At 38.5% G+C, this 18360-nt stretch overlaps 1 protein-coding gene and 1 pseudogene across 14 annotated transcripts in view; one reads left to right on the forward strand and one right to left on the reverse strand.

Moving 5' to 3' along the window:
* The window catches only part of LOC143673063 (vomeronasal type-2 receptor 26-like), a 107498-nt gene that overhangs the window by 29712 nt on the left and 59426 nt on the right, over nucleotides 1-18360 (reverse strand). For 9 of the 14 annotated variants that reach the window (XR_013170155.1, XR_013170160.1, XM_077147436.1 and 6 more), the window contains one exon: nucleotides 18085-18151. The exons of 1 other annotated variant lie outside the window; for it this stretch is intronic. The gene's annotated coding sequence lies outside the window, so the exon portion shown is untranslated. Of the gene's footprint in view, nucleotides 1-9911; nucleotides 10600-12695; nucleotides 12796-18084; nucleotides 18152-18360 lie in introns of those variants that run through there. 4 more of the 14 variants (XR_013170159.1, XR_013170157.1, XR_013170156.1 and 1 more) reach the window with 4 other exon arrangements.
* LOC143673062 (janus kinase and microtubule-interacting protein 2 pseudogene) lies at nucleotides 1899-4332 on the forward strand (annotated as a pseudogene).

The following is an 18360-nucleotide window of genomic DNA, read 5'->3' on the forward strand; positions in this document are numbered from 1 at the left end:
AGTGAGAACCCTCCACAGGAAACTGGCTGAAAGCAAAGAAGGCCAGGAACAAGGTACCAGAAGCTGCCTGCTGGGTGCTTTCCCCTTGAACTTAACTTGGAATAACGCCTATAAATTTCAGTCTGAAACCATATCCTATGCCCAATTGAACTAAATATTCTCAGAATCAGGTTCAATACTTACAGGGGCCTCATTTTCCCTCAAAACCAAGAGATTTTAAGTACCTTTCAGAAGAAGTCTGCCATGCTTATTTCAAATTGTTTCTCCATAAAGTTATTTAAGAAAGGAGGCAGATTGCCACCTCATTGAAAGAGGTGACAGGGACTTTCAAGGGCTGCTGATCACCTTAAGAGCTAAAATAATAATAATAATAACGCAAGTAGATTCATTCTTCCCATGTAAAGCCTATGCCAGAAGAAGCTTACAGAGAAGTTCCCACAAAAAACAAAAGGTTTTCTAGAATTATTGATATTACTACTAGACTCAACTGAAAAACAGTATAATAATATTGTTACTATTCTCAGAGCCTGCCTTTCTATCCTATTTATAGTGACTTCAATTTCAATTCCTTTAAAAATCGCATTTTACCAAAAGACATACAGGGTGATTTATGCATGCCCTGAAAGAGCCTCCCTAGAGTGTTAGCAGATAAATGGATGAATTCTACTTTCATAGGACTCTCAGGATGGTAAAGACTAGAGACTGACTCCACCTGGTGATTCAAAGAAAAAAATAATATCAGGCATGAAAATTCCATCCTCGACTGCCAGTCCATTTTGTTTCCTTCCCATCACTCATCCCAAACAGCTTGGGAGTCATGTAGAGGCAGCATGGCCCAGATCCCTCTCAACATGGACAGAAGCTATAGAGCAACTTACATCAGTGAGTTAGAGGTCCATGCATATCCAGGCATAGGGACATAAGTCCACAGGCACCAAGGGTAGAACACAAGCCATGGAGGAGTGCTGTATACAAAAATGCCCCAGGGAGGGAAAAATAGAGAGAGACATCATGATAGAACTATTGGCAAGAACTATTTTACCATCATTCAACACAGTTTCTGTCAGCTCAACAATCTAATGTAGAAGGGACTTTTGAGGTGACCAACATCTCTGGATTGACCCCATCTGCCTATCCAGATGCAGAGTAGTCTAACAGGAAAGAAATCAGAGGAATAAAAATCTCACAGGAAAAAAAAAGGATGTAGAAGATTTAAATGGAACTGCTATAAAATAAGGAAGGTCTAGAATTGAAAAGTGTAAGGGGAGCAGTTCACTGAGTGAAAGAGAGAATTTAAAGAAATCAGCAAATCTTAGGAGTTGGGAGAAAATTCTGCCCAGAAAGAGAGCAGATCAAGATTCCTGGAGAAAGCACAATTCCGCAAAAGTTGCAATTTTAAATCTTGCACCATATATCCAGGGTAAGAATCAGATGCACAAAAGCAAAGAAAATCTGTAGTGTTAAAACACTAGCTATAAGAAATATCTAGGGGAGCTCATCCCATCCTCCAAGAGGGAGGAAGCCAAAGTGGAGATGCTGCTACTCCAGCCTCCTTTGTATCTACTGATACTCTAGCAGGGCTGGAAGGGTGGTTCCTATTCGCACCATTGCTGATGAGAGGGAGGGGAAAAAATTCCAGCAGCAGCTGCTGATGTGGGGTTCTGAGGCTGCATCTGACTCGGTCACAAGGAAAATGGATTGAGTTTGCATCTCTCCCTCCTTTCATCAGCTCATCTGGGTCTTACCAAGGGCTTCCAGGGCAGTGGGTGAGGAGACCTTACCAAGAAACACCACACAGTAGGTGCTAAAACATCACACTCCAAGATAAGAAACAGTAACATGGCAGCACCTGCTTGAAAGGAATTAAAAAACCAACAAACTCCATTTAGAAAGGAACAATGTCCAAGAAAGGGCAAAATAAGGGCGAGAAGCCCGAGACACTCATTGTCACCCTCCAAGCTGCCAACGAAGACCTCAGAACCAAGCTCACAGACATTCAGATAGAGCTGCATCAAGAGAAGTCCAAGTATCTAAGCTTGAAAGAGAAAAGACTCAAGAAGCAAAGAGGATTCGGGAGCTGGAGCAGTGCAAGCACACGGTGCTGGTGACGGAACTCAAAGCCAAACTCCATGAGGAGCAGATGAAGGAGCTGCAGGCCGTGAGGGAGAATCTCATCAAGCAGCATGAGCAAGAAATGTCAAGGACAGTCAAGGTGCGGGATGGAGAGATCCAGAGGCTCAAGTCGGCTCTGTGTGCCCTCCGGATGGCAGCAGTGACAAAGTAAGGACAGCGCTTACCACTAAGGCCCGGGAGGAAGCCCGGAAACTGTCTGATGCAGAGCACCTTAAGCTCTTACAGGAAACTGCGGATCTGAAAACTGCCAAGAAGCAGGTAGACGAGGCTCTGAGCAATATGATCCAAGCAGATAAAATTAAGGCTGGGGACCTTCGAAGTGAGCATCAGTCCCACCAGGAAGCCATCTTGAAGATCAAGTGGGAGTCAGAGCAGGATATTTGAAGACTGATGGATGAAATCAAAGCCAAGGACAGGATCATCTTTTCCCTGGAAAAGGAACTGGAGACCCAGACAGGCTATGTACAGAAACTCCAACTACAGAAGGAGGCTTTGGATGAACAACTAACTCTTTCTGGTCAAGGAGGCCGAGTGTAACATGAGCAGTCCGAAATGGGAAATTCCTGGAAGGGCAGGGGATGCCTCTGAGAACTGCAGCAGTCCTGATTTGAGAAGAAATCAAAAGAGAATAGTTGAATTGAATGCCACTATAAGAAAATTAGAAGACAGGAATACCTTGCTTGGAGATGAACAAAATGAATTGTTAAAAGGCATGTGAGAAACTGAAAAACAATGTAAACCTCTCCTGGAAAGGAATAAGTGCCTCACCAAGAGGAATGACAAGCTGATGGTGTCTTTGCAGTGCATGGAAGAGAAACTAAAAGCTGTTACCAAGGAAAATTCAAAAATGAGGGAAAAAATAACATCCCATCCACGCTTGAAGAAATTAAAATCTCTGAATGACCCAGACCAAGCTAATGAAGAACAAGAGAAAGAATTTCTAAAATTTCAGGTCATTGAGCAACAGAACATCATCAATGAGCTCACAAGGGACTGAGAAAAGCTCATCTGTAGGAGAAAGCATAGAAGAAGTTCCAAGCCAATTAAGAGACCTGTTTTGGACCCATTTATTGGCTATGATGAGGACTCCATGGATTCCAAGACATCATCCATGGCCTCAATTAGAACAGACCAAACACCAGCCACCCCTGATGATGACCTGGATGAAAGTTTAGCAGCTGAAGAATCTGAGCTGAGATTTTGGAAATTAACAAAACAGTACCAAGCCCTCCAAAGAGCATATGCCCTCCTACAGGAGCAGACTGGAGAAATCATTGATGCCGAAAGAGAAACCAAGCCTCAAGAACAGCTTCAAGCAGAGGTGCTAAGGTATAAGGCCAAAATTGAAGATCTGGAAGCAACTCTGGCTCAAAAAGGGCAGGATTCACACTGAGTAGAAGATAAGCAACTTTTCATTAAAAGAAACCAAGAGTTTTTAGAAAAGATAGAAAAACAGGAGGCAGAAAATCACCAGTTACAACAGGAGCTACAGGATGCCAGAGACCAGAATGAGCTGCTGGAGTTTTGAAACCTAAAACTAGAAGAAAGAGAGCTATGATCTCCTTCATTAAATCTACAAATTCACCCATTCTCAGATGGTGTGAGTGCTCTACAGATCTACTGTATGAAAGAAGGTGTCAAGGACATGAACATCCCTGATCTTATAAAGCAGCTTGATATCTTAGGTGACAATGGGAATTTAAGAAATGAAGAACAAGTGGCCATAATTCAAGCCAGCACTTGCTGTCCCTAGCAGAAAAATGGATCCAGCAGATAGAAGGAGCAGAGGCTGACCTGCATCAGAAAATGATGGAATTGGAAAGTGACATGGAACAGTTCTGCAAAAGCAAGGGCTACCTGGCGGAAGAACTAGATTATAGAAAACAAGCTCTCGACCAAGCATACATGAAAATCCAGGAACTAGAAGCCACTTTGTACAATGCTCTGCAGCAAGAAACTCTTATCAAGTTTGGTGAACTGTTAAGTGAAAAACAGCAGGAGGAGCTGAGGACAGCAGTGGAAAAGTTGCGGCGGCAGATGCTGAGGAAGAGCAGAGAGTATGACTGTCAGATTCTTCAGGAGAGAACGGAGCTCTTACAGCAGGCCCAGCAGAGAATTTGAGACCTAGAAGATAAAACAGACATCTAGAAAAGACAGATAAAGGACTTAGAAGAAAAAAGTAACGGACAACAGGGATAAGACTTAGAAAGGCAAATGCTTCCAAACATTCAAAGATGGCAACATTGTTTAAACAAGTGAGAGAGAGAGAGATCAAAAGCTAAGCATTACTCAGTAGCCAGACTACTTTGTATATTTGAAAGCCATTACTCAAGGTTTCTTACTTGACAGCTCCTACATGACCCTGTCGAAAATCTACAATATATGCTGCATTTAATGAAACATGTATATGTCAAACCAGAAGAAAAGAACTATAAACATATATTGTATAAAGAAAAAAATCAGCAATGGAATCAGTTTCAGCAGATCAAGCAAAGATGTGTTTTGGGCATGGAACCAAAGTTACGATGAAACACTCTACTGGTGCTGTGCAGACAGGTCATTTTAATGTAACACCACACCCTACGGAAACACTAGTCCTGATAATAAACATCATTAAAAAAAATCAAAACAAAAGAACAAGAGTGGGTGGGGAGTGAAGCACGAGGAATACATATGAGGAGCTATTTACAATAAAATGTTTAATTCAAAGAAAAAAAGAAATATCTAGGATAATTTGGAACAAGCATGAATGAAGAGACAACAAAAAGTCAAACAACGAAACCCTAGATAAGAGGGAGAAACAGAACTTCAGAATTAACTCATCAAAAATAATCAGATGACTAGACAACCCCCAAAAGTTATAAGCCATATAAATAAACTGGAAGACATGGCTCAGTCAAGGGAAAAAATAAAACTTCAAAAGAGACTCAGGAGTTACAACAATTAATCAAAGATGTTCAAAAAATCACCTATATCAATTCAAGGAGATGAAGAAAAATATGGATAAAAAACTAAAGGATTTTAGAAAGAAGACAATATGTGGACATAAAGAATTTATAAATATGAAAATAAATCCAACATAAATTATGGGGATTTAAGGCACAGAGGTACAGATTAAAAATAGATCAGAGGCACACTCTAGTAGATTACAGTCAGAAGAAAGAATCAGCAAACCAATAGTCAGAACAATTGAAATCATACAGCAGAAGAACAGAGAGAGAGAGAAATAGAAAAAACCGAACAGTGTCTCAAAGATTTGAGTGACAGCAAAAAGCACAAAGACATATTTGTCACAGGAGCCTGTGCTGGTTTGAATCTATTATGTATCCCAGAAAAGACATACTTTAATCCTGATCCAATCTTGTGTGAGCAACAGCTTCTTTTAATTCGTATTCAGTACTATAGGTTGGTATCTTTTGATTAGATTTTCTCCAGGGAGATGTTACATGCACAATTGTGGATATTAACTTTGATTAGCTGGAGATGTGATTCCACTTATTCCAGGTGGGTCTTCCTTAGCTTACTGGAATCCTTTAAAACAGGAAAATATATTGAAGAGAGCTCAGAGCAGGTAGAGGTTACAGAAACAAGAGAAACAAGAACAATGACAAAAGCCTCAGAGCTGATGGAAGCTTCACAGCAGAGCTGACACAGATGAGGAAATGTGGAGAACAGAGACACAGATGTTTGGAGATGCTTAGAGCCCAGCAGATATTACCATGAGATGTTAAATAAGCCCGAACCCAAAGAGAGCCAAGGGAAGTCAGGAGATGAAAGCCAGCCTTGGAGAAGTAAAGTGAGGACCCACCACATAAACAGAGGCTGAGAGCAAAGGATTTGAGGAGCCAGGTAATGGCAGATGCCAGCCACATGACTATCCAGCTGACAGAAGGGTTTCTGATCCATCAGCATTTCTTGAGTGAAGGTAACCTCGTGTGGGTGTTTGAACTTGGACACTTTCACTTTCTTTGAACTGTAAACTTGTACCTTATTAAATTCCCCTTTTGAAAAACCATTCCAGTCCTGGTACATTTTTTCTGGCAGCTAGCAAACTAATACAGTGCCCTACAAGGAGAAGAAAAGCGGGAAAAAAACCAGAAAGTATATATGAGGAAATAATGGCTGAAAACTTCATGACTTTTATGAAAGACCTCAATATACATCATGTCCAAGAACTTCAATTGTACCCCAAACAGAATAAATCCTCATAGACATATTTTAACACATATTAATCAGAATATCAAGTGTCAAAGATCAAGAGAGATTTCTTAAAGCAGCAAAAGTGATTCATCACAATAAGAATAAATACATATTTCTCATCAGTAAACATGGAAGTGAGAAGGAAGTAGTATGATTATTTAGAATACTGAAAGAGAAAAGTTGCAGAAAAAAATCTTTATCTGGCAAAACTATTCTTAAGAAATTAGAATTTAAAATAGATACAGAAAAAAACAGATTCAGAAACTGAAGATTTGGTCAGAAAAAGGTGTGCTGTACAGGAAATACTAATGTAAGATTTGCAATTCAAAAGGAAAAGATATGAGTGAATGTTTTGGAGTAGTGTGAGGGGGTGAAGATCTTCAACAATGGTAACTAACTATGTAAATACAAAACACAGTAGTATGTATCTTCAACATGCAACTCCCCTCTTTAATTTACATGAGAATCAGAAAACTAGAACAAGAAAAAAGCATATTTTCTGATAACTGATTTGCAAAATATAAAGTGGGACAAAAAACATAAAGAAAGGAAACCAAAGGATATGCAAACAGAGAACAAGTTATGCTATTGAAGTTAAGTTGCTATATTTTAAAATCGGTAGACTATAGATGTAGTTTGTATAACATAAACCCAAGGGTAACTGCAAAGAAAATATTTTAAAATATACAGAAACAGAAATGAGAATGGAAATAATAAGTTATATCACAAAAGATAAGATGTATAGAAAAGGAGGTTACAATAAAGTAAAAGAAATAAAAAATATGACATATGAAAAACAAAGGATAAAATGGCTGAAGTAAATAGTGCATTTCCAGTGATAATTATGAATGTTAATAGCTTAAAGTTCCCAATCAAGAGATGGAGAATGACAGAATGTATACCAAAACATGATCAAACTATAAGTTGTATATGAGAGATTCACCTCAGGTCCTAAGACACAAACAGATTTAAAGTGAAAGGATGGAAAACGTTGCAATGCAAATGACAAGTATACAAGAGATGGGGTAGGTGTACTAATATAAGGCAAAATAGATTTTAAGTCAAAAAGTGTTATAAGAGACAAACAAGGACATTATAAATTAATAAGAGGAACAATCCAATAAAAATAAATTACAATGATAGATATTCATGTACTTAACCAAGTGTCCCAAAATATATGAAGCAAACCCTGACAAAATTGAAGGGAGAAATAACCTCCTCTAAATAGGAATAGAAGACTTCAATACCCAGCACTTGTCAACTGGTGAAACATCTAGACAAAAGATCAATAAGGAAACAGAGAACTTGAAAATATGATAAATAATCTTATATTGATAAATAAAGAGCTAACAGAATTATAAAGAATGTTGTACCCAGAAAGGCAGGACATACATGCTTCTCAAGTGTACATGGATCATTATCCAAGATAGACCATATGTTGTGTCACAAAACAAGTCTCCATAAGTTTAAAAATATTGAAATTATACAAAACATCCTCTCTCACTATAATGGAAGCTTCCATATATTACACAAATGTGCAGAAGTTAAGTGACACACCCCTCAACAATCATTGACTCAAAGAAGAAATGAAAGGGAAATCAGTTAATATCTTGAAATGATTAAAAATGAGTACACAACATATGAAAACTTATGAGATGCAACCAATGCAGTGCTGAGAAGGAAATTTATAGCCATATACACTTATATTAAAAAATGAAGAGTTATTCCCGGTGCCTGCTCATGCCAAAAAAAAATTTTTTTTTAAATAGAGAGCTAAAGTAAAGGTAAAACTGCAAACCTAGAGGAGCTAATAAAAGAATAGCAAACTAAAGCCAAAGCAAGCAGATGGAAAGAGATAACAAAAATTAGAGCAGAAATTAAAAAAATAGAAAATAATAAACTGTAGAGAACATTAAAAAAGAATAAGTGAGTTCTTCAAATAGATTGATAAAATTGATGAATGCTTAATTAGACTGACAAAGCAAAAGAGAGACAAGAGAAAAAAATGAGAGAGGGGACATTACTACTGAGCCCACAGAAATAAAGGAATCATAAGAGGATACTCTCAAGAATGGTGCACCAACAAATGAGACAACCTAGACGAAATGGAAAAATTCCTAGAAATAAATAAACAATGTATACTTACTCTACAAAAAAAAAAAAAAAAAGATCTCAACAAGACAATTAACAAGTAAGGAAACTGAACTAGTCATCAAATTCTTCCAAGAAAGAAAAGCCCTGTACCAGATGGTTTCACAGGTGAATTCTGCCAAACACTTCAAAAAGGATCACTAATAATCCTACTCAAACTCTTCCAAAAAATTAAACAGGAGAGAATACTACTTAACACATTCTATGAGACCAACATCACCCAAATAACAAAGCCAAATATACACACTACAAGTAAATAAAGTTACAGATCAATTTCTCTTATGGACATAGACGCAAAAATTCTCAATAAAAAAATTGCAAATTGAATCAAAAAGCGCATTGAATGAATACACCATGATAATGAGTTTTATACAGTATAGTAAGCAAGGGTGATTCAAAATAAGAAAATCAATGCAATATACCATAAACAAAAGTAAAAGCCCATGTGATCACCTCAAAAATTGTAAAATATAATAAGTAATGAGACCTAGCAGACACTGTATTAGGAGGGTTCTCTAGAGAAGCAAAATCAACAGGGAAACACTAGCAAATATAATATTTATAAAAGTGTCTCACATGACCATGGGAACACAGAGTCCAAAATCTGCAGGGCAGGCTATGAAGCTGACAATTCCAATGGAGGGTCTGGACAAACTCTACAGGAGAGTCTCACCAGCCGAAGCAGGAAGAGAGCCTGTCTTTTCTGAATCTTCCTTAAAAGGCTTCCAGTGATTAAATTAAGCATCACTGATTGCAGAAGATATTCCCAATTGACCACAAATGGATTCATCTGTGGGTGCAGCTGACGTGATCATGATTTAATTCTATAAAATGTACTCATTGCAATAGACAGGCCAGCACTTGCCCAACCAGACCAACAGGTATCACCACTTGGCCAAGTTGACACATAAATCTGACCATGACAGTCCACCCATTGTCAACTTGGTAGCTATACATATCACCTTAAACTATACCTAATTTCTAAGTAAAAAACATTAAAACACACATTTTTTTCTTTCACCTAACAATACTCAACTGTCCTGCGTATAAATGGAAACACATGAAATCTCTCCAGAATAGGGTGCAAGTCCTTGGGTAATATTCATTCTTAAACTTGATATCTTACAACTTAAATAGTATAACAGGAACAAAACAGCATTACAGTCCTCATTTCTGTAACTGATCATGTGGTTGTAGTTCATATTTATCATTACCTTCTTCCACTACCCATTCCATGTTCCCTTTACCCTCAGCAAGCACTTCAGCTGGCCGTGGTTCTTTGCCTGGTGGGGTGACCCAAACCTTCATTCCTGAACTTTCACAGCCATTGGTAGTCCTGTCTGTATGGGGTAGTTTCAATTTCCTATTGATTTTAATCACAGGGCATAGTAGTACTAAAAGATGCCTGAAGTCATCGCCTGTAGTCCTGTCTGTATGGGGTAGTTTCAATTTCCTATTGATTTTAATCACAGGGCATAGTAGTACTAAAAGATGCCTGAAGTCATCGCCTATATTCCAAGAAAATTTTTCTTTACCTCCATTGTGTAGTTGCAGTCCTATTTCTCCCTTATAGTCAAGGTCAATCACCCCAGACAATAATGCAATCCCCTTCTTGGTTTGTTGATACAGGGGCATGAGTAGGCCAAAGTATCAGGTAGCAGTCTTAGATTCCAGTTCAATGGAATCATTGTTGTTTCTCCTGGTAGAAGCACTCCTCATTTTGGAACTAAAACCTGTAGACCAGCACAGCTCAAGGTCACAGGGATGGGGAGCAAAAATTTTCCTAGTGGATCACTAGGGGTAATGAGTGGTACCACTCCCATTTCCACCCCTTGGTTCCTGGACCCATGGATCCTGGCTATGGGAGAAACAGCACCTTACAGCGGATACTGATTCAGAGCATATACAGGTTCTCAGAAAACATTACCCCAGCCCTTCAAGGAACTGCCACCTTGTTGGCACCGTAACTGAGTTTTCAAAAGACCATTCCACTGTTCTATCAGTCCAGCAGCTTCTGGATGATGGGGATCATGGTAAGACCAGAGAATTCCATGAGCATGTGCCCATTCCTGCACTTCATTTGCTGTGAAGTGTGTTCCTTGATCAGAAGCAATGCTATGTGAAATACCAAGACAATGGGTGAGACATTCTATAAGCCCACAGACAGTAGTTTTGGCAGAAGCATTGCATGCAGGGAAAGCAAATCCATATCCACAGTATGTGTCTATTCTAGTTAGAAAAAATCACTGCCCCTTCCATGAAGGGAGTGGTCCAATGTAATCAACCTGCCACCAGGTAGCTGGCTGGTCACCTCAGGGAATGGTGCCATATCTGGGGCTGAGTGTGGGTCTCTGCTGCTGGCAGATTGGGCACTTAGCAGTGGTTATAGCCAAGTCAGCCTTGGTGAGTGGAAGTCCATGTTGCTGAGCCCATGCATAACCTCCATCTCTATTACCATGACCACTTTGTTCATGAGGCCATTGGGCAATGACAGGTGTAGCTGTGGAACAAGGCTGACTGGTATCCACAGAATGGGTCATCTCATCCACCTGGTTATTAAAACCTTCCTCTGCTGAAGTTACCCTCTGGTGTGCATTCACATGAGACACAAATATGTTCATGTTTTTAGCCCACTCAGAAAGGTCTATCCACATACTTCTTCCCCAGACCTCTTTGTCACCAATTTTCCAATTATGGTCTTTCCAAGTCCCTGACCATCCAGCCAAACTATTAGCAACAGTCCATGAGTCAGTATACAAACGCACCTCTGGCCAGTTTTCCTTCCAAGCAAAATGAACAACCAGGTGCACTGCTCGAAGTTCTGCCCACTGGGAGGATTCCCCTTCACCACTGTACTTCAAGGACACCCCAGAAAAAGGTTGTTGTGCTGCAGCTCCCCACTTTCTGGTGGTACCTCCCTATCATGCTGAGCCATCTATAAACCAAGCCTGAGTTTTCTCTTCCTCAGTCAATTCACTGTAAGGAACTCCCCAAGAGGCCATAGCTCTGGTCTGGGAAAGAGAAGGTAATGTGGCAGGAGTGGAGACCATGGGCATTTGGGCCACTTCTTCATGTAACTTACTTGTGCCTTCAGGACCTGGTCTGGCCCTATCTCATATATACCATTTCCATTTTACAATAGAGTCCTGCTGCACATGCCCAACTTTATAGGTCAGACAACACCCAGCTCATGATAGGCACCTCAGGTCTCATGGTAACTTGGTGGCCCATGGTTAAGTATTCAGTCTCTACTAAGGCTCAGTAGCAGGCCAAAAGCTCTTTCTCAAAAGGAGAGTAGTTATCTGCAGCAGATGGTAAGGCTCTGCTCCAAGATCCTAAGGGTCTGCATTGTGATTCTCCTATAGGGGCCTGCCAAAGGCTCCAGGCAGCATCTCTATTTGCGACTGACACTTCCAGCACCATTGGATCTGCTGGATCCTATGGCCCAAGTGGCAGAGAAGCTTGTACAGCAGCTTGGACCTGTCACAGAGCCTCCTCTTGTTCAGTTCACCACTCAAAATTAGCAGCTTTTCTGGTCACTCAATAAATGAGCCAGAGTAGCACATCCAAATGAGGAATATGTTGCTGCCAAAATCCAAATAGACAAACTAGGCATTGTGCTCTTTTTTGGTCATAGGAGGGGCCAGATGCACTAGCTTATCCTTCACCTTAGAAGGGATATCTCGACATGCCCCACACCACTGGACACCTAGAAATTTAACTGAGGTGGAAGGTCCCTGTATTTTTGTTGGATTTATCTCACATCCTCTGACATGCAAATGTCTTACCAGCAAGTCTAGAGTATTTGCTACTTCTTGCTCACTAGGTCCAATCAACATGATTTTATCAATATAATGGACCAGTGTGATGTCTCATGGGAGGGAGAAATGATCAAGCTCCCTGCAGACAAGCTTATGACATAGGGTTGGAGAGCAGATACACCCCTGAGATAAGACAGTGAAAGTATACTGCTGACCTTGCCAGCTGAAAGCAAACTGTTTCTGATGGTCCTTACTAATACTATTGAGAAAAAGACATTTGCCAGATCAATAGCTGCATACCAGGGGATGTACTGATTTGCTCAAGCAATGCCACATCTGGAAGAGTAGCTGCAATGACTACTGGTACCAAGTTGTACTACTTAGGGTTCTCTAGAGAAACAGAATCAATGGGGAACACTTGCAAATATAAAATTTATAAAAGTGTCTCACGTGACCATGGGAATGCAGAGTCCAAAATCTGCAGGGCAGGCTGTGAAGCCGATGATTCTGATGGAGGGTCTGGATGAACTCCACAGGAGAGGCTCACCATCTGAAGCAGGAAGAGAGCCTGTGTTTTCTGAAATCTCTATAAAAGGCTTCCAGTGATTAGATTAAGCAATACTCATTGCAGAAGACACTCCCCCTTGGCTGATTACAAATGGAATCAGCTGTGGATGCAGCTGTCATGATCATCATTTAATTCTTTGAAATGTCCTCAGTGCAACAAACAGGCCAGCACTTGCCCAACCAGACAAACAGGTACCACCACTTGCCCAAGTTGACACTTGAATTTGACCGTGACAGACACACAGAGAACTTTGCACCTCAAACAACAGGGTATACATTTTTCTCAAGTGCTTGATTGGCCATTCTCTAATATAGACATTTTGAGCCACAGTACAAGTCTCAATAATTTACAATATGAAATTATACAAGCACTTTTTTTAATTTTTTTACTTGGGTAGGAATTGAACCCGGGTCCTCTGGCATAGCAGGGGAGCATTCTTGCCTGCTGAGCTACCGTGGTCCACCCTACAAGCACTTTTTTGATCATAACTGAATGAAGCTGCAAAACAATAATAGACAAAGAATAGGAAAATTCACAAATATATGAAGGCTAAACACCATGTTCTTAAATAATCAGAGAGTCACAGAGGAAGCTACAAGAGAAATTAGCAATTGAAACAGGACAGATGGACAAAATAATACAAGTCATCAAAATTAATGGGATCATTAACAAAAGAAAAAATAAAGATAAATTAAATAAACAAATAAATAAAACTTATGGGATGCAGTAAAGGTAGTGCTAAGAGGGAAATTTATAGCCCTAAATGCCAAATATTAAATGGGAAGAGAGAGCTAAGGTATAAGTGCTAACTGTACTCCTGGAGGAGCTACAAAAAGAATAGCAAACATCAGAAAGCAAGCAGAAGGGTGGAACTAAGAATGATTACAGCAGAAATAAAGGAAATTGAAAAAAGAGAAATCAACAAAATAAAAAATTGGTTCTGTGATAGCAGTAATACTGGCAAAGTATTAGTTACACTGATAAAGAAAAATGAAAGATGATGTAAATAAAAAATCAGAAATGAGAAGTAGGATTTTACTACTGATATAGAGAAATAAATGAACATCATAAGAAGATACTATGAACATCTGCATGCTAACAAATTATCCTACTTTCTGAAATGGATAAGTTCCTAGAAAGCCATACACAGCCTACAGTGTGTACAGAGGAAATAGAAAAACTTCAACTACTCAATCACAGCCAACAATATAGAATCAGTCATCAAAAACCTCCTAACAAAGAAAAGCCTGAGGACATATGGCTTTATAGGTGAATTCTACCAATCATTCCAAGAAGAATTAATACCAATCCCACTCAAACTCCCCCCCAAAAAATTGAACAGGAGATAACACTACCCAGCTCATTTTATAAGGTTAGCATCACCCTATTACAAAAGATGGAGAAACTATCAAGAAAATAAAATTACAGACCAATCTCTCTAATATATATAAATGTAAAAATCCTCTACTTACTTACAAATTGAATCTCAACAGTACATTAAGAGAATTATACACTATGATCAAGCGGGATTTATTCCAAGTATGCAAGGGTGGTTCAACAAAAGAAAATCAATTAACGTAATACACCGCATTAACAAATCCAAAGGACTCAACCGCATAATCATATCGACTGGTCCAGAAAAAGCATTTGCAAATTCCAGGACCCCTTTTTATTGAAAACACATTGAAAGATAGGAATAGAAGAAATGTCCTCATAATGGTAAAGGCAATATAGGAAAAACCCACAACTAACTTTGTTCTCAATGGTGAAAGACTGAACATTTTTTCTTTAAGATTGGATACAAGGCAAATATACCCACTCTTATTCAATTTCGTGCAAGAAATTCTAACCAGAATAGTTAGGCAAGAAATATAAATAAAAAATAAGACACCCAAATAAAAAAGGAGTAAGTAAACCTTTCACTATTTACAGATAACATGATCCTGTATTTAGAAAGTCCTAAAAAATCTATGATAAAAGTACTAGAGATAATAATTAAGTTCAGCAAAATGGCAGAAATCAAGATCAGTACACAAAAATCAGCGCATTTCTATGTGCTAATAATGAGCAATCTGAAGAGGAAATTAAGGAAAGAAATCCCGTTAAAAATAGAAAATAAAAGATGATAGTGCTCTTACATTTAAGTCTATTATACACTTTGTATTAACTTATGTGGTAGTTAGATTCAGTTGTCTACTTGGCCAGGTGAGCATACCTAGTTTTGTTGCTGCAGACATGAGCCAATGTTACATGAACCTCATCTGTTGCTAATTGCATCTGCAGTTGGTTAGGAGGCATGCCTGCTGCAAGGAATGATGTTTGACTTAATTGGCTGGTGCTTAAATGGGAGAGCACAACATAGCACAGCCTAAGCAGCTCGGCATTCCTCATCTCAGCACTCGCAACTCAGCCCAGGCCTTTGGAGATGCAGAAAGAAGTCACCCCGGGGGAAGTTGTTGGAACCCAGGGGCCTGGAGAGAAGGCCAGCAGAGACCATCCTGTGCCTTCCCACGTAAGAAAGAACCTCAGTGGAAAGTTAGCTGCCTTTCCTCTGAAGAACTAACAAAATAAATCCTCTTTTATTAAAAGCCAATCCATCTCTGGTGTGTTGCATTCTGGCAACTAGCAAACAAGAACAACTTATGTATAGAGCATGAAGTAAGGGTCCTCTTTCATTCTTTTGGCTATTAATATCCAGTTCTCCAATGTCCATTCATTGAAAAGACTCTTCTGTCCCAGATCAGTGGATTTAGAGCCTTGTCAAAAATCAGTTACCCATAGATTTGGTGATCTCCACACTCTCATTTGAATTCCATTGGTTAATACTTCTATCTTTGTGACAGTAGCATGCTGTTTTGGTCACTGTGATTTTATAGTAAACTTTAAAATTAGCAAGTGTTAGTCCTCCCAATTTTCTTCTTCTTCTTCTTTATTTTTTTAGAATATTTTTAGTTATGCAATGTCTTTTTCACTTCCAAATGAGTTTGATAACTAGCTTTTCCAAGTCTTCAAAGTAATTTGTTGGAATTTCTATTGGTATTGAACTGAATCTGTAGATCATTTTGGGTAGAACTGACATCTTAACTATATTTAATCTTTCTATACATTAGCAGGGAATATCTTTTCCCCTATTTAGATCTTTGAATTTTTTAGCAATGTTTTTTAGCTTACTGTGTACATGACCTTTACATCCTGGTTAAATTATTCCTAGATATTTGATTATTGTAGTTACTATTTTGAATGGACTTTTTTCCTTAATTGTCTCCTCTGTTAAGTCACTGCTTGTGTACAGAAACAATGTTGACATCTGCACATTAGTCTGTATCCTGTTGTTTTGCTTAATTTGTTTATTAACTCAACAAGCTTTCATTTTTTCACCATTGAGTACAATAATGGCCATGGGTTTTTCATATATCCCATTTATAATACTGAGTAAGTGTCCTTCAGTTCTTTCCTTTTGAAGGTTTTTTAATCAGAAAGGATGCTGAATTTGGTTGAATAATTTATAGCATCAATCAATGTGATCATTTGAGTTTTTGCTTTTAATTTGTTAATGTGCTGCATTAAATGGATTGCTTTTCTTGTGTTGAACAATCCTTGAATGTAATCCTGATATAAATTTTAGTTGTTCATGGTCTATAGTTCTTTTAATCTGCCCTTGGATTTGATTTGCTAGTATTTTTTTTTTGACATGGGCAAGCTCCGGGAATTGAACCTGGGTCTCCAGCATGGCAGGTGAGAATTCTGCTACTGAGCCACCATTGCAGCACCCTGATTTGCTAGTATTTAGTTGAGAATTTTTGCATATATATTCATTAGGGTTATTGACCCTTAGATTTCCTTTCTTGTAACATATCTACTTTTGATATTAGAGTAATGTTAGTATCATAAAATGAGTTAGGTAGTGTTCTTTTTTCCTCAAATTTTTTGGGAGAGTTTGAGAGGGATTGATGTAAGATATTTTTGGTATGTTTGATAAAATTCCCTTGTGAAGCCATCTGGCCCTGGGCTTTTCTTTGTAGGAAGATTTTTGATGACTGATTGAATCTCCTTATCTGTGATTGGTTTGTTGAGATCTTCCATTACTTCGGAGTCAGTGTAGCTTGCTTATATGTTTCAAAAAAATTGTACATTTCCTCTAAGCAGTCTAGTTTATTGGCATATAGTTTTCATAGTATCTTCTCATGATTATCTTTTATTTCTTCAATGTCCATGCTAATGACCCCCATCTCATTTCTGATTTTGTTATTTACATCTCCTCTCTCTCTCTTTATTTTTCTATGTCAGTCTAGTTAGGAGTCTCTTGATTTCATTGAATTTGTCAAAGAATCAACTTTGGCTTTATTGATTTTTTTCTGTTTTGTTCTCCAACTCATTTATTTGCCTTATGACCCAGCAACACCACTACTCCATCCATACCCATAAAAGCAGAAAGCAGTGACCCAAACATATTTCACACAGATGTTCATAGCAGCATCATTCACAGTTGATAAAATATGGACACAATCCAGTGCCTATCAAGAGATGAGTGAATAAACAAAATGTGGTATAAACATACAATGTAATATTCAGCAGTAAGAAAAATGACATCCTGAAGCACATGACCAGGTAGATGAAACTTAAGGACATAATTAATGCTGAATGAAATAAGTTAGACACAATGCTGAATGAAATAAGTTAGACACAAAAGGACATATACTTTATGATTCTGCTTTAAAGACCATAGTAAAGGTAAACTCAGAGGCTTTTAATATAGATTACAGGGGACCTAAAGATACAGAGATGATAGAGGTGGGTGAGTGGGTAGCTAATGAGGTCGAACTTCAATGTAAGGGAATCAATAGAAGTGAAGACAGTTCATTAGTGAGTCTATAGTTAATATTACCATATTGAAGATGAACATGATTGAAAGGGGTTGTATAAAGCCATTAACACTGCAAATATGAATAAATTATTGCATTAACTGCATCAAAGATATGAATTGTGTACAAGGATATAGAGGGAAAACTGCTATTGCAAGCTATTGGTTAGGTCCGCAAAAAGACATCAACAGTACCACAATACTAGGGATAAATAATAGGGGGTGGGGAAACAAGAGTGAAGGGGAGTTTGGGATTTTCTATTTGATGAGGGTGTGTTTATCAGCTATTTTTTTCTTGGGAACCATGAAAATTGTCTAAAATTGTGAGTGTTGATAGAGTGTTGACTTTGGGCATTATGATGTCCAATGAATGCAGGTGGCTGAAGGATATAGTTATGCCTAAAAGTTACCTGGCAATATGGATATAGCTTCCAGGATTCAGCCAGGCCCTTGCACCATGGAATTGACAATGCCTTCCTAAGAAAAAAGGAAGAACAGCATTTAAGAAATAAGGTATCAGAGGCTGAGAGCATTCAAACAGATTTGAGAGGCTACTTTGGAGGCTGGTCTCATGCAAGTTTGAGCTAGGTATTGCCATTTACCATGGTTTGCCAAACTTCAACCAAAACCATTCCTGTCAAACCTAAAGAACACCTAGAATACCTAGGGTCTTATCTGAGATTCTG

The sequence above is a fragment of the Tamandua tetradactyla genome, unplaced genomic scaffold, assembly GCF_023851605.1.
Source record: "Tamandua tetradactyla isolate mTamTet1 unplaced genomic scaffold, mTamTet1.pri scaffold_103_ctg1, whole genome shotgun sequence".
Lineage (NCBI taxonomy): Eukaryota > Metazoa > Chordata > Mammalia > Pilosa > Myrmecophagidae > Tamandua > Tamandua tetradactyla.